Source organism: Mobula hypostoma, chromosome 8 (assembly GCF_963921235.1).
Source record: "Mobula hypostoma chromosome 8, sMobHyp1.1, whole genome shotgun sequence".
In the NCBI taxonomy this organism is placed as follows: domain Eukaryota; kingdom Metazoa; phylum Chordata; class Chondrichthyes; order Myliobatiformes; family Myliobatidae; genus Mobula; species Mobula hypostoma.
This window is the reverse complement of record NC_086104.1, coordinates 150,735,781-150,758,574: the sequence shown is the minus strand read 5'-3', so window position 1 is coordinate 150,758,574 and position 22,794 is coordinate 150,735,781. Positions and strand designations below refer to the sequence as shown.

Genomic DNA, 22,794 nt, shown 5'->3' with positions numbered 1-22,794 from the left:
TGTCCAATTCTGGTAACAGAATCATCCTGATTGTAGCAGTGTGCTGCATTGCCTTCAGTTGTGATGGAGTCAGACTCCAAAATTCCCTCCCCAACCCCCTTCCATCTCTCAGTCTCTCTTACTTAAAGCCACTGCTTAAAAACTAGCTCTTAGTCACTGCTCTACTGTCCAGTCAAGCATCTGTTCTACCCTGACCATGCTCCAACTAAGTAGCTGGGGGCATTTCACTCTGTTACAGACACTCAAATTGAAATCATTCCCACTGAGTGAAATATATTCAACCTGGTATCAACTCTACCTGATCTAAAGATTTAAGTACTACTGTCTTGTCCAACGAGATGTTGATCAGAATGTTAGATTGCCTAGGTAGATTCAAGAAGCTTTGTGACTGCTCTGAAAACCAAAGCAACAGAACTACCAACTAGCATGTTCCACTAACAACCTGGTAGTTGGTGGCACACTATCAGCTTAGTCCAAGGTAGTTCAACACCTAAGCATTCAGGTAATGTAGCAGAATTGCCAGTCTTCAATATCAAAGCTTACAGCACCCTATCCTTTAGAACATAAAGTAGAAAATGGTACAGGCGCTCAGCCTGCAAAGTTTTGCCAATTTTAACATACTCCAACATCAATCTAACCCTTACCTCCCACATAGCCCACATCCATTTGCCTATTTCAGAGTCTCTCAATGTCCATAATGCAATGGACTCTACCACTACCTTTAACAGCATATTCATACACCCACTACTCCCTGCATCAAAGAACTCATATTTGCCTCCAGTCACGTTATGTCCTCTCATATCAGCCGTTTCTGCCCTGGCTGTCCACTCTACTAATGCCTCTTATCATTTGTATACACCTCTCAGCATCCTTCATTCCAAAGACAAAGACCCTCGCTCATTCCACTTGTCCCCGTCAGGCACGTTCTTTACTCCAGGCCACATCCTGGTACTTCTCCACTGCACTCTCTCTAAAGCATCTACATCCTTCCCATAACGAAGCAACCAGAACAGAAAACAATACTCCAAGTGTGGTCCAACCAGAGCTTTGTAGAACCGCGACATTATCCCACAGCTCTTGAAGTCAATGCCCTGACTAATGAAGACCAAACAAACTATCGACTTGTGCAGCAACTTCGCGGGATCTCTGGATGTGGACCCAGCATCTCTCTGTGCCTCTACACGGCTGAGAATCCCACCATTAATCTTGTACTCTGTCTTCAAGTTCAGCCTTCCAAAGTGAATCACTTTTCTGGACTGAACAGCATCTGCTTCTTGCCAGCCCGGTTGTGCACCCTATCAATGCCCTGTTGTAACCTACGACAACCTTCCACATGGTATACAACACCACCAATTTTAATGTTAGTCTCTCCGGAATGCCTGTGACATCAACATACAACAAGCCACAAGACATATAGAGAGATACAGCACAAAAACAGCCCAATCAGCCCAATGAGTCCTTTATAATCAGTAAGCACCCTAACCTAATGTGGCTTGTTCTCTCTGCATCCTCATCAACTCCCCCTAGATTCCACCACGCACTACCAAACACAAGAGATTATTAGGTGCTAGAAATACGCTCTTCGTGACCTCATGGGCCACAGGGTTCTCATGGCAAGATAAGGATTGCCAGGCCTTTCTTCCGCGCAGATACCGCTGCTGCCCAGGTTGGGACCCGGCTGGGTTCGAACTCAGGACCGTCCGCCTTGAAATCCAGTGCTGATGCCACTACACCACTATCCGGCCTCAGCAGGTCAGGCAGCATCTATGGAGAGGAATAACGAGTTGATGTTTCGGGCTGAGACCCTTCAGCAGGTGTAGAAGGTCCTCTTTATTCCTCTCCATAGATGCTGCCTGACCTGCTGAGTTCCTCCAGCATTTTTCTAACCTGCTGAGTACCTCCAGCATTTTGTGTGTATTTCTCTACCACACATTTACACATTAGGGACAATTTACTACAACCAATTAACCTATCAACCCCCACATCTTTGGGGTGTGAGGAGGAAATCAGAGAAAACTGGCACTGAAAAGATCTTGCTCAAGGCAGTTCCTCTGTAGGAACCAATACTTAGAAGTGCCCTCCCAGAATAATGTTTGTGAATTTGATTTCCTCTTTCACAGTCCTTGAATTGCATCATTATTTTTCCAGTAAAGGGAGCAGGGAACTGGAGAGAGAAAATGGACTTTTGTTTATTTAGAACACTTCATGATCTTGGGAATTCTCAAAGTGCTCTGTAAATAAGTTGTGATTTTTCAAGCGTTGTCACCATTACAAATACTCTGCAGTGCTTTCTTGGCATTGTGTTGTGTCACATTACAATTATCCTGTCTGGGACAGATTCAGGCGGATCTACCTGTTTAGAACTGGACATCCTATGTGCAGTCAGCAGCAGTAGAATGTACAGCTCCACACCCGGCAGTCTCCTGGCCTAGTATGTCCTTTACTTGATACTTGTGGTCAGGGCAGGAGATCAAACCTTGAGCATTCTGCATTCAGCAGGCCTACAACTGAAATGGTAAACCAGCAAAACTGAAAGGCAGCACGATGTCTCGTATTTATACCCCCGTAGTCCGTGCCTCCTGATTGGTTAGTCCAATCAAGTTTCCACTCTCCCACCTTTTTTTACAATTGAATTCCAGTTGTTACTTAGAGCATCACCATATTCAGGTCTATCCAACATATATGCCAGGAAAGCACTACATCTTTTTTGAAATTTAAAGGCTTTTTTTAGGCTATACTTGCTTTCGGAAGACCACATCTTGGCTTTTCTGCTGAATACAGAATGATCAACTGAATTTCTAGATCGCTACTAGGACTTTATTTTTCCCTTGGAGCATAGGAAGATGAGGGGAAATTTGATAGAGGGATACAAAAATTATGAGGGGTATAGATAGTTGAAAAAGACTGCTTGCATTTATCCTGAAGTTGGGTGAGACTGGAACTAGAGGTCATGGGGTTAAGGGTGAAAGGTGAAACATTTAAGGCAACCTTCTTCATGCCATGGATCAGTATCATTAATCAAGGGGTCTGTGAACCTCAGGTTGGGAACTCCAATTTAAGGGGGACCTGACGGGGGGATCTTCTTCACTCAGAAGGTGGTGAGAGTGTGGAATGAGCTGCCAGTGGAAGCAGGAGATGAAGGTTTGATTTCAACATTAAAGAGAAAGTTGGACAGGTCAAACACGAGGAAATCTGCAGATGCTGGAATTTCAAGCAACACACAAAAAAGTTGCTGGTGAACACAGCAGGCCAGGCAGCATCTCTAGGAAGAGGTACAGCTGACGTTTCGGGCCGAGACCCTTCGTCAGGACTAACTGAAAGAAGAGATAGTAAGAGATTTGGAAGTGGGAGTGGGAGTTGGACAGGTATATGGTTAGGAGGGGAGAGGAGGGCTGTGGACCAGGTGTAGGTCAATGGGCTGAAGGGCCTGTTTCAGTGCTGCAGCGTTCTATGACTCCAGAGCTAACCAGTCAATAGTTCAACAGCTGACATTCAGGCTTTGATGTCGACAAGGACATTGACTACAGCAACTTCAGCTCCTAAAGGACTCACAACTGGTTACTGACATCTCCACTCTGTATCCATGCTGTATGCTTCCATGACTCTACACAGCTACTCAACCAGACACTGGACTGATTCCTGTAAAGACAGCATTGAAATCGGAACAAAGATTGAGTCAATTAAACTTATATAGTATTTACATGAGTTTAGAAGATTGTGTGGAGATCTCAGACAAAATTCCAACAGGAATGGATGGATCTGAAGCCATCCAATTCTGGAAAGCCCAGATAGTCCAGGACCAGTAATTACAGGCTTAGACGAAGGGAGTGAGTCAAAAGATGAGGGAACTCCTCCTAGAAACTGATGAGTCACAGAATGCAGTTGAAGCCAGGCCATGAATATACACTCGGTAATCACTTTATTAGGTACATTTGCACACCTGCTCATTAATGCAAATTTCTAATCAGCTAATTATGTGGCAGCAACTCACTGCATTAAAACATGCAGACATGGTCAAAGAGGCTCAGTTGACGTTCTGACCAAACATCAGAATGGGGAAGAAATGTGATCTAAGTGACTTCCACTGTGGAAAGATTGTTGGTGCCAGACAGGGTGGTTTGAGTATCTCAAAAAATGTTGATCTCTTGGGATTTTCATGTACAACAGTCTTAGAGCAGGGGTTTCCAACCTTTTTTATGCCGTGGACCAATACCATTAACCAAGGGGTCCATGGACCCCAGTTTGGAAACTCCTCACCCCTCCTCAGCACTCTGGAATTTACAGAGAATGGTCCAGAGAGCAGCAGTTCTGTGGGTGAAAATATCTTGATGAGAGAGGTCAGAGGAGGATGGCCAGACTGATTCAAGCTGACAGGCAGGCGACAGTAACTCAAATAACCACATGTCACAACACTGCTGCACAGAACAGCACCTGAAACAACACGCCTAACCCTGAAGTGGATGGACTACAACAGCAGGAGACTACAAAACACACAACCAGTGGCTGCTTCAATTAGGTACAGGAAAGTACCGAACCAAAGTGGCCACTGAGTGTATATTGAAAGAAGAGTAGGATACCTTTCTCAGAGCTGATGGGATCAGGGGATATGGGGAGGGGGGAAAGCACAAGGGAGAGCTGAATTTGGATGAACAGCCATGATCAGACAAAAAAGCAGAGCAGGCTGACAGGGCCAAAGGGCCTTATCCAACTCCTATTCCCTGTGTTTCCACGAACCTGTTCTACACCCCTTCCTATCAATCATTTATTAGTCACTTTTGGGCACCATACCTATAAACAATGTGTGTTTCGACACATCTACTGACCACACTGCAATAAAGTAGATAGTTTAGATAGCGATATTTGTACAGAATTAAATAGACAAAGATAACAGTTGTTCTCCTACAAGGACCACAGGGGGTCATCTTGGTGTCTCATCTGGCATAAGTTTTCAAGAGGATAGAACTCAGCCTCCACATTTCTATATATAAAGATCTGGCAGTGAGAAAGATTGTTCCAAAGTCAAGACAGAGGGGAAACTCTTCATCGAAACTTGGGGGGAAAGAAGAGGAAAGTCTTACAAGCGTGTACTTAGTACAAAAATATGAAAAGGAAAACTGTCACAATAATAGGTTTGAGCACAACACTTGACTCAAACCTAATACTCCGTTCTGAAGAAGGGTGTCGGCCCAAAACCTCCACTGTTTACTCATTTCCATAGATGCCGCCTGACCTGCTGAATTCCCCCAGCAATTTGGGTGTGTGTGTGTGTGTGTGTGTGTGTGTGTGTGTGTTGTTTTGGGTTTCCAGCACCTATGGGAGTAATATTGTGAGTACTGTCACAGTTCTTTGCTGTAGATGACATAGGCATGGACCAAGTGGGCAGACAGAGACTTTTCCCCGGGGCAGAAATAGCTAATTACTAGGGGACATCATTATAAGACGATTGATAGATAGTATAGGAAGGGGAATGTCAGAGGCAAGTTCCTTACACAGATTGGTGAGTGTGTGGAACACACTGCCTGGGGCAGTGGTGAAAGCATTTACATGAGGGGCATTTAAGAAACTTTTAGATTAGATTAGATTAAGAGGACACACAGTCCTCTTTTATTGGCATTTAGTAATGCATGCATTAAAAAATGATACAATATTCCCCCGGTGTGATATCACAGAAACACAGGACAGACCAAGACTGAAAAACTAACAAAAACCACAAAATTATAACACATAGTTACAACAGTGCAAGCAATACTGTAACTTGATGAAGAACAGGCCGTGAGCATGGTAAAAAAGTCCAAATTCTCTTGAAAGCCCCACATCTCACGTGGACGGGAGAAGGAAGAAAACTCTTCCTGCCATGCCCGACCACAGTCCAACTCTGAGTTGTCCGAAAACTTCGAGCTCCGACCAGCCCTCCGACACCGAGCACCGAGCACCATCTCTGCCGAACGCTTCGATCCCAGCCCCGGTCGCCAGCAGCAGGCAAAACCAAGGATTTTGGGGCCTTCCCTCCGGAGATTCGCGATCGCACAGTAGCGATAGGGAGATAGATGACAGAAAACAGAGGGTTATGTAGAAGGGAAAGGCTTACTGGATCTTAGAGTTGATTAAAAGGTCAGCACAACATTGTGGGCTGAATGGCTTGTACCATGCTGTAATTTTCTATGTTCTATGATGCATCTAGTACTTACTGCAATTTAATATTAACGTGCCCCAGAACTTCTTTGCTCCAAAATAAATCTTCAACTGCAATTTTCTCCAACTTTCTCCTTTGTGAAAGTTCTTTATTGAAACCCTCGCTCATGTCTTCTGACAGGTCACACTGATTGTTCCTTTGGTCGCTAATGAGTGTCACTCTATTTCTGAATATACTCATAAAATGCCTTAGGATTTTCCTCAATCTTATCTGCCATTTATATTTTGTAGTTCTTCTTTTCTCCCTTAATTTCTACACACTCTGTGTTCCTGAAGAGCCTCCCCTGATATTCAGTGGGCTAGATCTGTCGTCTTTCAAGTTTCACTGGAAGAGCTATTTATTTACAGTTGTTGGATTTGACATTAGGTTTCAACGGCTTGACTGCAGTCTCCCATCACTGCAGGGGTTGTCAGTGTCTGGGACAAAGAAGCAAGCAGGCTAAATCATTACAGACGTTACCCACCCAGCAAAACATAAACACAAGGGATTCTGCAAATGCTGGATATTCAGAGTAACGCACACAAAATGCTGGAGGAACTCAGGTGGTAGTTTAAGGCAGAGACATAATGGGCATTAAAGGAACTCTTAGATAGACACAAGGATGATTGAAAATTTGAAGGTTATGTGGAAGGGAAGTGTCTACTCCAAATTTTGGAGTAGATTAAAAGATCGGCACAACAGGGGCCAGAGGACCTGTACTGTGCTATAATATTCTATGTTCTATGTTCTAAATGACACCAAAGAAACAAGCAAACACAGGTCTGTCCTGGGATAGCAGCACCTACAAATAGTTCAGTGAGAAACCTGCTGAGCTCCAAGACATTCAGGAATAAAGGAAAATTGAAAGAATTGATGGATCTGTTGAAAAATTAACCCAGGGCAAAGCAAGTTAGTGCAAAGGTTGAAGATTGATTTACAATTCTTAAAAACCTACGGAAGTAGAGACCGAATATGCAGCTGGATGTGATCATGAATTTGCCAAGATGGCAATACCAGCCGGTGGTGTAGGGGTATCCACACTGGACTTTAAGGTGAGTGGTCCTGGGTTTGAATTCGGCCAGCCCTTTGCACGCTTTTCATCCGTGCTGGGTTGAGTGTCAAGCTAGCAACTGGGCTTCATAAAAAGCACACAAATGCTAAAGAAATGGCAAAGTTATTTACTTATTTATTTACTAGTATTATCACCTTTTACTTCTTCTTCTTCTTCTATATTATGTATTGCATTGAATTGCTGCGGCTGCTAAGATAACAAATATTCACGACACATGCCGGTGATAATAAACCTGGTTTGGATTCTGAATTTGCCACCCGATGAGCCACAAGGCGAGGAGAGGAATAACGACAACAAACTGTCTCAGATGCTAAGGGGAAGGGATTGTATGCAAAGTAAGCAATGACTGTATTGGGATGCTGCCGTTATTAGAGATGAATCTTACATTCGAGCACACATTGAAGATTACCCAAGCAGTGTGAAATCATCAAGTACAATCAGGACTTACAGGTAGAACCAAACATTCCAGTGAGCATGCGGACAAATAGCAGAATAGCTCAAAGTTCAAAGTAAGTTTTATTATCGGAGTATGTCAACCCTGAGATTTATTTTCCTCTATAGAAAAAGTAACTGTAACAGAATCAATGAAAGATCAACCAGAGTGCAGAAGACTACAAACTGTGCAGATGCAAATATAAATAAATAGCCATAAGTAATGATTAATAAATCGTTACCCAATACTCTTCCAAAGCAAACTGAGATGATCACCATCGTAAAGAAATAAACAAAGGCTCTTGAAGGGGGGAGATGAGGTAACTGGATGCTGACTTAGGCAAGCAAAATGATTTATAAAGCCAAGCTAGAAGGAATAAGGATAAAGTAAATCAAATGCAATACAAGTTAAAATCTCCGAGTTTCTGCATAAAGAAACCGAATGAAGACTGATGCAAAGGCAGCGCTTACATTGTTTAATGAAAAGGGGACTAACTAATCAGAGGAAAAACGACCAATTGTCCTCATCAATCTATACTCAAGTGGCCACTTTATGAGGTACAGCAGTGGTTTTCTGCTACTGCAGCCCATCCACTTCAAGGTTTGGCATGTTGTACATTCAGAGATGTTCATCTGCACACCAGTGTTGTAATGTCCAATAATAGAGGGTGTGCATTTAAGGTGAGAGGGGGTAATTTCAAAGGAGATACGAAGGGCAAGATTTGCTAGTCACTGGATTTTTTTTTTGTTTTTCACACCATTCTCTATAAACTCTAGAGACTGTTGTGCATGAAAATCCCAGGAGATCAGCACTTTCTGAGATGCGCAAATGACCCCGTTTGGCATCAACAATCATTCCACAATCAAAGTCACTTAGATCACCTTTCAACCCCATTCTGATGTTTGGTCAAATCAACAACTGACTGTTTCGTCAACTATTTATCCATTTCCATAGATGCTGCCTGACCTGCTGAGTTCCTCCAGCACTTTGTGAGTATTGGACTGAACCTCTTGACCATGGCGTGGAGAGGAGCAGCTCTGGACACACAACATGTTGAACCTTGAACTGGATGGGCTACAGCAACAGAAGATCACATCAGATTGAGAGGTGTACCAAGTAAGTGTCCACTGAGTGTATATTGACCATATTAAGTGTTACAATACCTCCCCAATCTCTTGACAATGGTGTATAGAATAGCATCTCTGAGCGCACAATACGTCGAATCTTGAACTGGATGGTCTACAGCAGCAGAAGACCATATCAGGTTGAAAGGTGTACCTAATAAAGTGTCCAACTGAGTGTATATTGACCATATTAAGTGTTAAGATACCTCTCCATAAACTAGGAATAGTTCAGAGCAAATATTTTGCCCAACATATTGAAGGAATTTAATGATACCAAACTTTAATGACATCCAGCAAAAGCAGTCATGTCTTTTAACTCTCAGACTTCCCGCCAGAGTACTTTACATGTCTAACAGTTCTATATGTATCACGCTGCAAGTCAGCGCAGAAGGAATCAATTAACTCCCTTCACAAAGTCTGTGTAGATTTCAGCTCAAGGACCATAAATCATCAGGGGCACATGTTGAGTACAGCTTTAAGGATAATTGAGAAGCAGAACATTGTACACACCAAAGTACGAGCTGCCCTGCCCAGGTATACATTAGTTACAGAAGCTGAAGTCCAGATTTGAAACAGCTTGCTACCCAATGTCAGAAGGAACTTCTACACTAGAGCCTCTACAGTCTTCTCACTCACACAGTTTGATACCCCAATCACATCAAGACAAGTTACGTTGATACATCTGCGTCAGCATGGTACGTTGGTAGATGCCACTTTGAAAACAGCGAGTATTCTTCAAGGATCAAAAGACAAAAGCAACACAGACTACACAATATAGAATTTAACCCCCTTGTTTAATACTCAATACGAATATTGAAACAGGAGCAGGAGTGGGTCAAACCTGTCCTCCCCATGGCCGATCCAACTTTGGCCTCAATTCCACATTCCTACCTGTTCCCCAAGACCCTGGATTCCTCTTTAGACAAATAAAATAAAATCACACGTTCACTGTTTTCTCAGGTAGAGAATTCCAAAGGTTCACAACCCTTGCTCTTCATTCTTTGTCAGAGTTATACAGCACCAAAGCACGTTCTTCAGTTCTATTTATCCATGCTGATGAGGTTGTCTGTCTGAGCTAGACCCACTTGCCCTGCATTTGACCCATATCTTCCTGTGATTCAGAGCATACAATAGCACAACACAGTGTAAGCTTTTCGGCCCATGATGTTGCCCTGACATTTTAACATACTCTAAGATGATTCTAACCCTTCCCCTCTAGGTAGCCTTCCATTTTTCAAACATCCATTATCTAGGAGCTACTTACAAGCTCCTAATGTATCTGCCTCCACCACCATCCCTAATGGTGTAAAGAACTTACCTCTGACACCCTGTCCCTTACTTCCCTCCAATCACCTTAAAGTTATGCCCCTTACATTAGCCATTTCTGCCCTGGGGAAAAAAGTCTCTGGCTATCCGCTCTATCTATGCCTCTTATCATCTTGTACACCTCTACCAAGACACCTCTCATCCTTCTTCACTCCAAAGAGAAAATCAGCATCCACTATCAAGGACCGCCACCACCCAGGTCATGCTCCCTTCTCGCTGCTGCCATCAGGCAGAAGTTCCAAGAGCCTCAGGACTCTCACCTCCAGCTTCAGGAACAGTTACAACCCTTCAACCATAACAGCTCTTGAACTTCATCCAACTTTACTTACCCCGCCATTGAAATGTTCCCACAACCATCTGGCTCACTTTGAAGGACTGTTTATCTCATGTTCTCGATATTTATTGCTATTTATTTATATTTGCATTTGCACAGTTTGTGGTCTTCTGCAGTCTGGCTGAACAGTTGGGCAGTCTTTCACTGATTCTGTTATAGTTACTATTCTATAGATTTGCTGAGCGTGACCATAAGGAATTAGATCTCAGGGTTGTATGTGGTGACATATATGTACTATGATAATAACGTTTACTGTTAACTTTGAAAAGCCCTAGCTCACTCCAGTCCAGGCAGCATTCCGGTAAATTTCCTCCGCACCCTCTCGGAAGCTCCCATATTTTTCCTAAAATAAGGTGACCAGAACAGAACTTTTCCCTCCAAATCTCTGCTTTCCATTTACATGTCCAAAATTCTTTTAAACATTGCAATTGTACCCATTTCAGCAGCATTTCTGGCAGTCATCCCATTCCATACACCCACCACCATCTGTGTGAAAAAGATGTCTCACAAGTCCCTTATAACTACTTTTCCTGGCACCTTAAAACCATGCCCTCTCGTCTAATTCCGCCAGTACCCCCAAGCACAAGGTTTGCCCAAGAGGGGAAACATTCTCTTGGTATCAACCCCCTCAGAATCTTGGACCTCCACGTGTTCAACTTCTCTCCATCCTGGTAGCGTAGTGGTCAGCACAACGCTTCACAGTGCAGGCGACCCGGGTTCAATTGCTGTCCCTGCCTGTAAGGAGTTTGGACGTTCCCCCTGTGACCGTGTGGGTTTCTGCCGGGTGCTCCAGTTTCCTCCCACAGTCCAAAGCTGTATTGGTTAGTCCATTAGTTGGTCATTGCAAATTATCCCCTAATTAAATTAAGATTAAATCTGGGGGTTGCTGGGCTTGAAAGGTTTGAAGGGGCCGGAAGGGTTTATTCCGTGCTGTGGCTCTATAAATAAACAAACAGAAATCTATCAACTCCTTCATCCCAGTGAACCTTCACCACACCGCTCTCAGCTACAAAATTGAGATTAGAGTCACGGCCAGAGAAAAGGAGGATTCCTGGCAGGGGTGGGGAGGCAGAATTGATCTAATGTAAAGTAGCTGTTGGCTCTGATAACATCACAATACGCACTACATAACCTTCAGCAATGAACTTACTCAGAGTTCAGTCAATGGGAGAGGGGGGAGGGATCTAACTGGATTAGCATAAGATAGGGGCTATGTGATAGCACAGTTTTGATGGGCCAAGTGGCCTGTCTCTGCCTTGACTCCCTAAATGGCTGATGAAATCATGGAGCACTCCACTCAGAGCTGTCTCAGGGACTCCTGCCAATGCTCACATGCTGGGGGATATTTTTATTTTCTTTAGTAAGTTAGCTTAATATTACTAAAGCATCGCTGTAACCTCTTCCCATCCTGACCTTGGAGAGGCCAGGGCCCCCAAAGTTGGCTTCAACAGGATTGGCAATGGGACAAGGTGAAAGGGCATTAAAGTTTTCTCTCCAAGGAGGTAACACTGGATTAGGGGCAACAGAGTCACATGGCACAGAAACAGGGCCTTCTGACCATGCAGAGTCTGCATTTGCTGGAAATCTTTAGCAACACACACAAAATGCTGAAAGAACTCAGCAGGTCAGGTAGCATCCATGGAAGGGAATAAACAGCCCATGTTTCAGGCCAGGACCCTTCATCTTGACTGTTCATTTCCCTCCATAGATGCCACCTGACCTGCAGAGTTCCTCCAGCATTTCTTGCCTGCCCATTTATTTCATATGTTTCAGTTATATTTGCAGATACAGCGCAGGACGGGCCTTTCTGGCCCAATGAACTCCACCACAAAGCAATCCACCTTCTTAACACCAGCCTAATCACAGGACTTAAAGGTTCCTTAAGGTTGCTATAGCTGAGGGTGGTAATGGGAATAAGATCCCACTAACGATTAAGTTCTCCCAATGGTGTGCACCTCAAACAGCCTCTGACAACCAAGTCCAGCTCCTAGCCTTCACGTGTGGCTTAGCTACTAAGCCTGCTGGAACCATCTCTACTGACAGGAGAAGGGGCAAAGACAGGTTTTAAACCAGTCGCAGATGGGGCTTGTCAGCCGTGGTTGGCAGCTCATCTAGCAGAAGGAAAACTCTGATCTCAAACTCCCACTGACTTGCAGCTGTACCCACTCGTGGGGAAGGTTTTGGGAGTAAACTCGAGGGAAAAATCCAGAGCTGGAGTACCAAAGGCTGTCCTACACTGAATTCAAGGCTGACTGGCAACTCCTTCGACACTGCTGGTACCAAACTGTATGAGTCTCTGCAGCTCATTTGGGTTCATCAGTTGCGTGGAGAGGGGGAGCTTGCTACATGGGTGACAGCTTCCTCTCCATATCGTACTGCCCTGGCCTGCGTATCTAGACAGCTAGGACACAATATCCAGGGTCAACTCTGACTGACTCAGACATGAGGCCTCAGACAGACTCAGAATCACAGGACAATTTACGGTGACCAATGAATCTACTAGGTGCTCCCACTGCGACCTCCTCTACACTCAAGAGTTCCCTCGTAAACTCGGGGGACAACTACATTGGCCACCTCCGCTCCATCCGCCAAAAGCAGAACTTCCTGCTGGTCAAGCATTTTAATTCCCATTCTGACACGTCCGTGCATGGCCTCTGCTTGTGTCGAGATGAGGCCACCTTCAGTATATGGGTAGCCTCCAACCTGATGGCATGAATATTGATTTCTTCTTCCAGTTTAAAGAAAATTCCCTCCCCTCTCCTCTTCTCCTATTCCCCACTCTGGCCTCTTACTTCTTCTTACCTGCCTATCACCTACCCCTGGGTCCCCTCCTCCAATGGGTCACTCTTGTCTCCTATCAGATTCCTTCCTCTCCAACCCTTTATCTTCCCCTGGCTTCACCCATCACCTTCCAGCTATCTTCTGTCCCCTCCCCCCAGCTTTTTATTCTGGTATCTTCTCCCTTCCTTCTCAGTCCTGATGAAGGGTCTCAACCCAAAAGGTCGACTGTTTACTCTTCCCCACAGATGCTGCCTGATTTGCTGAGTTCCTCCAGCATTTTGTGTGTGCTGCTTTGGACTTCCAGCATCTGCAGGCTTTATCGGGTTTACTAAATGCTAAGTCTTCGCAGCATTACGTGACTTAAATTGTAGATTTTGCTTAGGTTAAAGCATAATAAATGGCTGAAGTGTCTTCCTTCCACATTGTCAGTAAATAAGTGTCATCAAGAATTAAGAACAACCATCGAATCACACCACATTGTGTGAAGCTCATCAACGCCTCCACTTCCTCTGGATTCGATTCCCACCACTGGCTGTGATGAGTTTGTACGTGTCTCTCCGTGACCGTGTGGTGCTCTGGTTTCCTCCCACAGCCCAAAGACACTCTGGTTAGTAAGTTAATTGGTCATTGAAAATTGCCCCGTGATTAGGCCAAGGTGAAATTGGGGGGTTGCTGGATTACGTACTCCATGCTGTACCTCAATAAATAAATAAAAATAAAGAAACATGCATGCCTAACTGAAGGACAGTCAATTATCTCACTAGGCAGGACTAAAATGTCTACAATTGACAAATCAAAGATCAAAACTCCAGTCACAGAACATCACAGCACAGAAACAGGCCCTTCAGTCCATCTAGTCTGTGCCAACTATTCTGCCCCGTCCCATCGACCTGCACTGAAACCATCACCCTCCATACTCCTCCCATCCGTGTACTTATCCAAACTTCTCTTAGATGCTGAAATCGAACCCGCATCTACCACTTCTGGCGGCAGCTCACACCACCTTCTAAGTGAAGAAGATCCCCCTCATGTTCTGTGCTGTAGTTTCTATGGTTCTCCAGAATATTTCACCCTTAATTTATGACCTCTCACCCATTTTCAGTAGAAAAAGCCTGCTTGCATTTAGCCTAACTATACCACTCTATCAAATCTCCCCCTCATTCTCCTAAACTCCAGGGAATAATGCCCTAACCTATTCAACCTTCCCCTACAACATAGTAGTGTAGTGGTTAGCACAATGGTTTACAGTGCCAGTGACGTGGGTTCAATTCCCACCACTGCCTGTAAGGAGTCTGTGCATTCTCCCCATGCCCATGTGGGTTTCCTTCGGGTACCCAGGTTTCTTCCCACAGTCCAAAGACGTACCAGTAGGTAGATTAATTGGTCATTGTAAATTGTCCTGTGATTAGGCTAGAGTTATATTAGGGGTTTCTGGGCAGCGCGGCTTAAAGGGCTGGAAGGGCCTATTGCGCACCGTATCTAAATAAATTACTCAGTCTTCGAGTCCCAGCAACGTCCTTGTGATCCAGTGATCACACGTTCTGTACAAGCTTTTGACTAAAATCTAATCTCTACTTCTGAAACTATAGAAATGGAGTGCTTCGACTTCACCAAGGTTTGCAGTCCAATTCTTACCAGTTTTTATTCAGTGCTCTTGACTGCCTCATTGCCAGCTGTAACATTCTGATGGTTAAACATGCAAGTATATCTTCAGCTGGACACGTGCCAGGAGGAGGCTTGAGGGACTACTGGTGCAAGAGAGGTCAGATCGAAAAGGGGAGGGTTTTCCAAGGTCACACTGCCCTTCCTCACAGGCGAAAATCCTGTCAGCTATTCCAAAGACGTACCGGTTAGTAGGTCAATTGCTTGGGTTAAATAGGAGAGTTGTTGGGCTGGAAGCCTCTCAATTTCTAAATAAATAAATAAATACAATGGAGAACCTGCAGATGCTGGAATCCTGAAATAAAAAGAAAAAAAGAAACGCAGGAAAGAGTCAGCAGGTCAGACAGTGCCCATGGAGAGAGAATCGGAGACAACGATGAAGATCTCTCATCTCCCTTTATGTCTCCGGGTCTAATTTTAAGGTTGTTTCCCTTGGTTTTGGACTCTCTCACCATTTAAAGTTCAAAGTAAATTTTATTATCAAAGTACATATACTGTATATCACCATGTACAACCCTGAGATTAATTTTCCTGCGGGCATTCTCAGCAAATCTATAGAATAGTAACTATAACAGGATCAATGAAAGATCAACCAGAGTGCAGTACACAAACTCTGCAAATGCAAATATAGGTAAGTAGCAATAAATAACGGGAACATGAAATAACAAGATAAAGAGTCCTTAAAGTGAGATCATTGGTTGTGGAAACACCTCAGTGGATAATCTCTTTAAATCACCTCAGCTAGTTTACTTTTTTTATAATCTGGAAAACATTTCCCGTCAATGTAAACTGCCCTCTTCAAAGTTCAAAGTAAAGTTATCGTCAAAGTAAATATATGTCATCATATACTACTCTGAGATTCATTTTCCTGCAGGCATTCACAGTAGAACAAAGACATAAAATAGAATCAAAGGAAATCTATACACAAAGAGTGACCAACAATCAAAAGAAGACAAAATGTGCAAATAAAATAATACGAAAGGGATTGTCAATCTTTTTTATGCCATGGGCCAATATGATTAAGTAAGTCATCCATGGACCCCTAGTTGGGAATTCCTGATCTAATGGATGAGACACTTCATACTTGCCAAGACCAAATATTCATCGATTAAAAGGTATGACACACAATACTGACATTCAGATCCTTGATTTAAAACAGGTGTTCCCAACTAGGGCTCCATAGACCCCTTACTTAATGGTTTTGGTCCCCCTTCTGCCAGAAGAAATTCCGAATCACTTCACTTTTAAATGACCACACCCCATATCACCCTAATCTTGCAATTAACTTTCTCTGCTAACAAACACATACATACATTCAGTGATCACTTTATTAGGTACACCTGCACACCTGCTCGTTAGTGCAAATTTCTAACCAGCCAATCGTATGGCAGCAACTCAACACATAAAAGCATGCAGCCATGATCACGAGGTTCAGTTGTTGTTCAGACCGAACATCGGAATGGGGAAAGAAATGTGATCTAAGTGACTTTGACCGTGGAATGATTGTTGGTGCCAGTTGCGATAGTTTGAGAATCTCAGAAATCACTGATCTCCTGGGATTTTCACGCACAACAGACTCTAGAGTTTACAGAGAACAGCGTGAAAAACAAAAAAAAAAATCCAGCGAGCGGCAGTTCCGTGGGCGAAAACACATTGTTTTCCACCCAGGGGGTCAGTGTGGACATGGTGGAGGATTACAAATACCTGGGGATATGAATTGACAATAAACTGGACTGGTCAAAGAACACTGAGGCTGTCTACAAGAAGGGTCAGAGCCGTCTCTATTTCCTGAGGAGACTGAGGTCCTTTAACATCTGCCGGACGATGCTGAGGATGTTCTACGAGTCTGTGGTGGCCAGTGCTATCATGTTTGCTGTTGTGTGCTGGGGCAGCAAGCTGAGGGTAGCAGACACCAACAGAATCAACAAACTCATTCGTAAGGCCATTGATGTTGTGGGGATGGAACTGGACTCTCTGACAGTGGTGTCTGAAAAGAGGATGCTGTCTAAGTTGCATGCCATCTTGGACAATGTCTCCCATCCACTACATAATGTACTGGTTAGACGCAGGAGTACATTCGGCCAGAGACTCATTCCACCGAGATGCAACACAGAGCGTCACAGGAAGTCATTCCTGCCTGTGGCCATCAAACTTTACAACTCCTCCCTTGGAGGGTCAGACACCCGGAGTCAATAGGCTGGTCCTGGACTTATTTCCTGGCATAATTTACATATTATTATTTAATTATTTATGGTTTTTATATTGCTATATCTATACTCTGTTCTTGGTTGGTGCAACTGTAACAAAACCCAATTTCCCTCGGAACCAATAAAGTATGACTATGACTATGTTAATGAGGGGGTCAGAGGAGAATGGCCAGACTGGTTCAAGCTGACCAGAATACCCACACATTACAACAGCGGTGTGTAGAAGAGCATCTCTGAAGGCACAACTCATCAAACCTTGAAGTGGATGGGCTACAGCAGCAGAAGACCACATATAAATACTCAGTGGCCACTTTATTAGGTACAGGAGGTAACGAATAAAGTGGCCACTGAGTGAATATTAACGAGCAGATTGAAATACAAGGTCATGGTGTGCTGTGAAGCATATACTATTTTCTTTGTCGGACATCAATAGGTTTAACCCAATTAATCCCTTCTGAGGTGAACTCCTCATACGTTTGGTGAACAGTGTACTATGTAATCCTTAATCATATCCATCTGTGTGCTGTTTGTATCGTATGTCTAACTGCAGCTCTTAGACAGAACTGGGACTTGTACCACAATCTGACTACAAATGGACTGAAATTAGTCTTAATCTTCAATTTTTTACTTAGGGTTATAGTGAGGGACAGGCTCTTCCAACACAACAAGCCACTCTACCCAGCAACATACCTATTTAACCCCAGCCTAATCACAGGACAATTTACAATGTCCAATTAGCCTACTGACCGATGCATCTTTAGACTCTGGGAGGAAACCGGAGTTGCCGGAGGAAACCCAAGCATTCACAGAGTGGAATGTACAAACTCCTCACAAACGACACCAGGACTGAATGCCAGGCTCTGACGCCTGAGCTGCAATGGTGCCACGCTAACCGTTTATGCTACTGGGGCGTCTTTAATACACGTGGCACCCTATAATGTGTAGGACTCAGAGTTTTGGTGGGGTGGGGACTCCAAGAAGAAGTATTGTCAAGTGGATGAAATAATGGTCAGAATGATATCATTTTAAGTTTCCAGGGTTAAAAAATAAGTCAGATTCAAGCACACTTTAGTGAGAGGCACATTTACCTTTCTTGTGTATGGCAGGGAACTTTTCAAGGTTCAAAGTAAGTTTATTATCAAAGTGCACAAATGTCACCATATACAGTATTGTGCAAAAGTCTTCAGCACGTATATATAGCTAGGGTGTCCAAGACCTTTGCACAGTACTGCGTTAATTTTATGTATTGCACTGTACTGCTGATGCAAAAAATAAACAATTTTCATCTGATGTATGTGAGTGATGATAAACTTGTCTCTGATGTGGGTCTCCATTGTGGACTGATGAACCAATTGCTGGGAATCAAATTACCTTGCCCGGTGTCTCAGGGCTGGATGTGTCTGCACCTGCACCGGCGCCAGCCCAACCCATCCCAGCACTCCTTCTCTACCACCTGTCCCACACCCCTCCCACTGCGCCCCACCCTCGCCATTCCCAACATCCTTTGCTCCCACCAGATTTACAAACTCGCACTCTGCTCCACATTGACAAATACAGCACCCTAGCTATATATATATAGATAGATTCATTTTTTTGCAGGCATAACTCAGTAAATCCAAGAACCATAACAGAATCAATGAAAGACCACACCCAACAGGGCAGACAAACAACCAACGAGCTTTTTGACTCATTCAAGTCTTTTCACTTTGCTGAACCTATTTCATTCTCCCTCTCCCTGCCTAATACAACACAATCAAGCCTTGCAAAACTTAACCTGTGGCCAAACCATGCATTCTTCAACTGAATCAGAATTAGGTTTATTGTTACTGACGTAAGTCATGAAATTTGCTGATTTTCAGCAGCAATACATTAAAAATATGCTACAAAATACAATAAATATATAAAGATATAAGTCTATAGACATTTATATATTAAATATATCGAGCAAAAAGAGAGCAAAATTCATGAGGTACACATGAGAAAATCTGCAGATGCTGGAAATTCAAGCAACACACATTTTAATTCCACGTCCCATTCCCATTCTGATATGTCTATCCACGGCCTCCTCTACTGTAAAGATGAAGCCACACTCAGGTTGGAGGAACAACACCTTATATTCCATCTGGGTAGCCTCCAACCTGATGGCATGAACATCGACTTCTCTAACTTCCGCTAATGCCCCACCTCCCCCTCGTACCCCATCTGTTATTTATTTATATACACACATTCTTTCTCTCTCTCTCTCTCTCCTTTTTCTCCCTCTGTCTCTCTCACTATACCCCTTGCCCATCCTCTGGGTTTTTCCCCCCTCCCCCTTTTCCTTCTCCCCGGACCTCCTGTCCCATGATCCTCTCATATCCTTTTTGCCAATCACCTGTCCAGCTCTTGGCTCTATCCCTCCCCCTCCTGTCTTCTCCTATCATTTTGGATCTCTCCCTCCCCCTCCCACTTTCAAATCTCTTACTAGCTCTTCCTTCAGTTAGTCCTGACGAAGGGTCTCGGCCTGAAACGTCGACTGTACCTCTTCCTAGAGATGCTGCCTGGCCTGCTGCGTTCACCAGCAACTTTGATGTGTGTTGCTTAAAATTCATGAGGTAGTGTTTTTGGGTTCATTGTCTGTTCAGAAATCTGGCGGCGGAGAGGAAGCGGCTGTTCCTAAGACGTTGAGTGTGTGACAATCAAAGCTGAAAATGGAACAAACTTTGATCCGGAAAATAAGAACTTTCACTCTCCATTTTTCACCTTTTAACTTTAAGCTTCACCTTAATCTTAACCTTGCAAAACTACTCACTGACAAGACACAACTGTTGGAGAAGATTTGCCATCAGATACAGGTGTCCCCCGCTTTTCGAACGCTCGCTTTACGAAACCTCACTGTTACGAAAGACCTACATTAGTTCCCTGTTTTCGCTAACAGAAGGTGTTTTCATTGTTACGAAAAAAAGCAGCGTGCGATAAAAGGCAGCATGCGCCCCGAGCAGCTGCCCTCCCCCGGATTCGGAACTGCATTCTCGCCGGCATTGCTTAAACACGTGCCTGTGAGCAGCCGTTTGCAAAATGAGTTCTATGGTATCGGAAAAGCCTGAAAGAGCTCGTAAGGGTGTTACACTTAGCGTAAAACTAGACATAATTAAGCATTTTGATCGTGGTGAACAAAGTAAGGACAAGGTGAGTTTGGCTTGTGGAAGCTGACGAAGATGATGTTGAAGAGGATTTGGCATCCCATGACCAAGAACTGATAGATGAAGAGCTGATGCAATTGGAAGAGGAAAGGATAACAATCGAAACCGAATGAGTAATGATAAAGTACAACTTTAATTTTGAAAGGGTACGTCGGTTTAGGGCATACTTGCAAGATGGTTTGACTCCTTACAAAGAACTGTATGATAGAAAAATGCGCGAGGCTCAGCAGTCAAGCAAGCCTTCTACATCAGCCACAGCAGACGACGAACCTCGACCTTCGACATCGAGACAGGCAGGCATAGAAGAAGATGACCTACCTGCTCTAATGGAAACAGACGACGATGAGATGACACCCCAGTGTCCCACCACCCCAACCCCCAGGCCGCGGACAGATACTGATTCACGGAGAATACAGCGGTAGCTGGGAGGCACACAGCACATCTTTAAGAAAAAAGCCGAAACAAACATGCTAATTAATTAGGTGCCGCCCGGTTCGCTGCCCGGAGGGTGGGGGCCACTGCACCACCCCAACCTCCGACAACTCAGTCTAACACACCATCATCAGTGTGCTCGCTGTCTTCCCGATTCCCGTGAAACTACACTGTACATACATTATTTCTGCTTTATACAGGGTGTGTATTTTTATGTGTTATTTGGCATGATTTGGCAGCTTCATAGCTTGAAGGTTATTGGAGAGCGCTTGCGCCGTGTTTCCGCCGAGAGCGCTTGCGTGAGATTTTCGCTATGGAGAACAGTTCAGGCAATGATCGTGGAAAAGTATTTCTACTTTATATAGGCTGTGTATTTATCATATCATTCCTGCTTTTACTATATGTTACTGTTATTTTAGGCTTTATGTGTTATTTGGCATGATTTGGTAGGTTATTTTTGGGTCTGCGAACGCTCACAAAATTTTCCCATATAAATAAATGGTAATTGCTTCTTCGCTATACGACATTCCGGCTTACGAACCGTTTCATAGGAACGCTGTACCTTCGGATGCCGGGGGAAACCTGTACACATTTCCAAGAAGGAATGGATTTCAAATGGAACGCATCTGAAGCGTGTCAAAGCTACTCTCTCTACTGGGGGGTGGGGGGGGGAGAATAATTGTGCCAATAGTGAATTATGATCCTCATTCTGACCAGCAGAAGCATAATGCACCTCCTGTTCGAATCCTGTAGCACATTCGCTTATATGATGACTCACGGGTGACGTGTGCAGGAGTAGTGTTTGTAAACCTCAGAGCCATGTGCTTGCAGCCAGCATGATTGCCAAATATGCCTGCCAAACAGCTCGCATGCCATCCCGCTAACCTTTCCACAGGGCCCCCTACACCACGTGAGTGTTACAGCTAAATATCATTACAGTACGAGCTCCATAATCCAAGAACCACTTCCGTGCTGTGTGGCTGCCAGCCCTCCTGCCTATTCGTGCCATTTGGATATAGTCCTGTAGCTCTGGAAAGGAGCTGCAAAGGAGTTTGGCGGGTGCGGGAAAGAGGATGACTTCAGTTTAAAAAGCAGCAAAATTCAGCTTACAAGTGATCGCTTAATTCAATTGTTGTGGAATATTTCATGGCAAATACCTCTTGCCCCTATTGCAGACTGCAGGTGCAAGTTGTAAATTCACACTGTTGTCAGAGTTTATCTATGCAACGTCACTAAATAACTAGCCGTCACTTAAACCTCACCATTTCACACCTCCGTTTTTTTACAGACTGCCAGTAGCGAGGAAGTGGAAAGAATCCAGGGGAAAGACAACCAAGCCAATCTCACTTCTGGACGACTTTTTGGTTAAGTGTGCATTACTTTGCATACAAAGCTCCCCACCCACCCCCCCAAAACAAAAGTATTGACTCTTAATTTAACAGTGCCCTTCCCTTGGGGACATGGGTCAAAGCAGGACCAAGCCTTGGAAATTCTAATGGATTTTGCTTCCCAGTCAATCACTGGCAAACGCAAGTAAGAGAACAACCAAGTGCTGACTCATCAAATTAAGAGGCCTGTCAGTTTGGCTGTCAAAGCGTAAATGGTCTGCACTGTAAAACAATTCAGCTAATTAATGCAAATCACCGTCCACAGTTGCCGCACAAATTCCAGCTGGTGCAGTTTTGAAGTTCTTGCACAAAAGGGGGAAAACAACAATTGGAATATGCATGCATTGGGGAAAGAGCAAAAGGATTCAGCCTCATCGTAACAAAGTCCCCTCTAGACAACCCCCTTATCACATTACCCAGAGAGAGGAAAAAAACCGTCTATTAACTCTTTAAACTCAGATGGAATCTGCCATTCCTTTAAGCAGGAGAACGGACTCCCAGTGTCTCACTCCAACATCCGAGCTTACACTCCCCAGCACACTATGTCCTGAAAGTTTTGATGCGTTAACATTTAACCAGAACGTTGCCCGGAAACCCAAATACATCAGCTGTAAGGGGAAGCAAATAAGATTCAACATTCACGGGGCGGACAGATTGTTAAGGAAAATCTTGGCCCCTTTT

General features: G+C 44.0%; 1 protein-coding gene across 2 annotated transcripts in view; it reads right to left on the bottom strand.

Moving 5' to 3' along the window:
- The window catches only part of tet3 (tet methylcytosine dioxygenase 3), a 336,470-nt gene that overhangs the window by 231,419 nt on the left and 82,257 nt on the right, over positions 1 to 22,794 (bottom strand). The window lies entirely within an intron of this gene.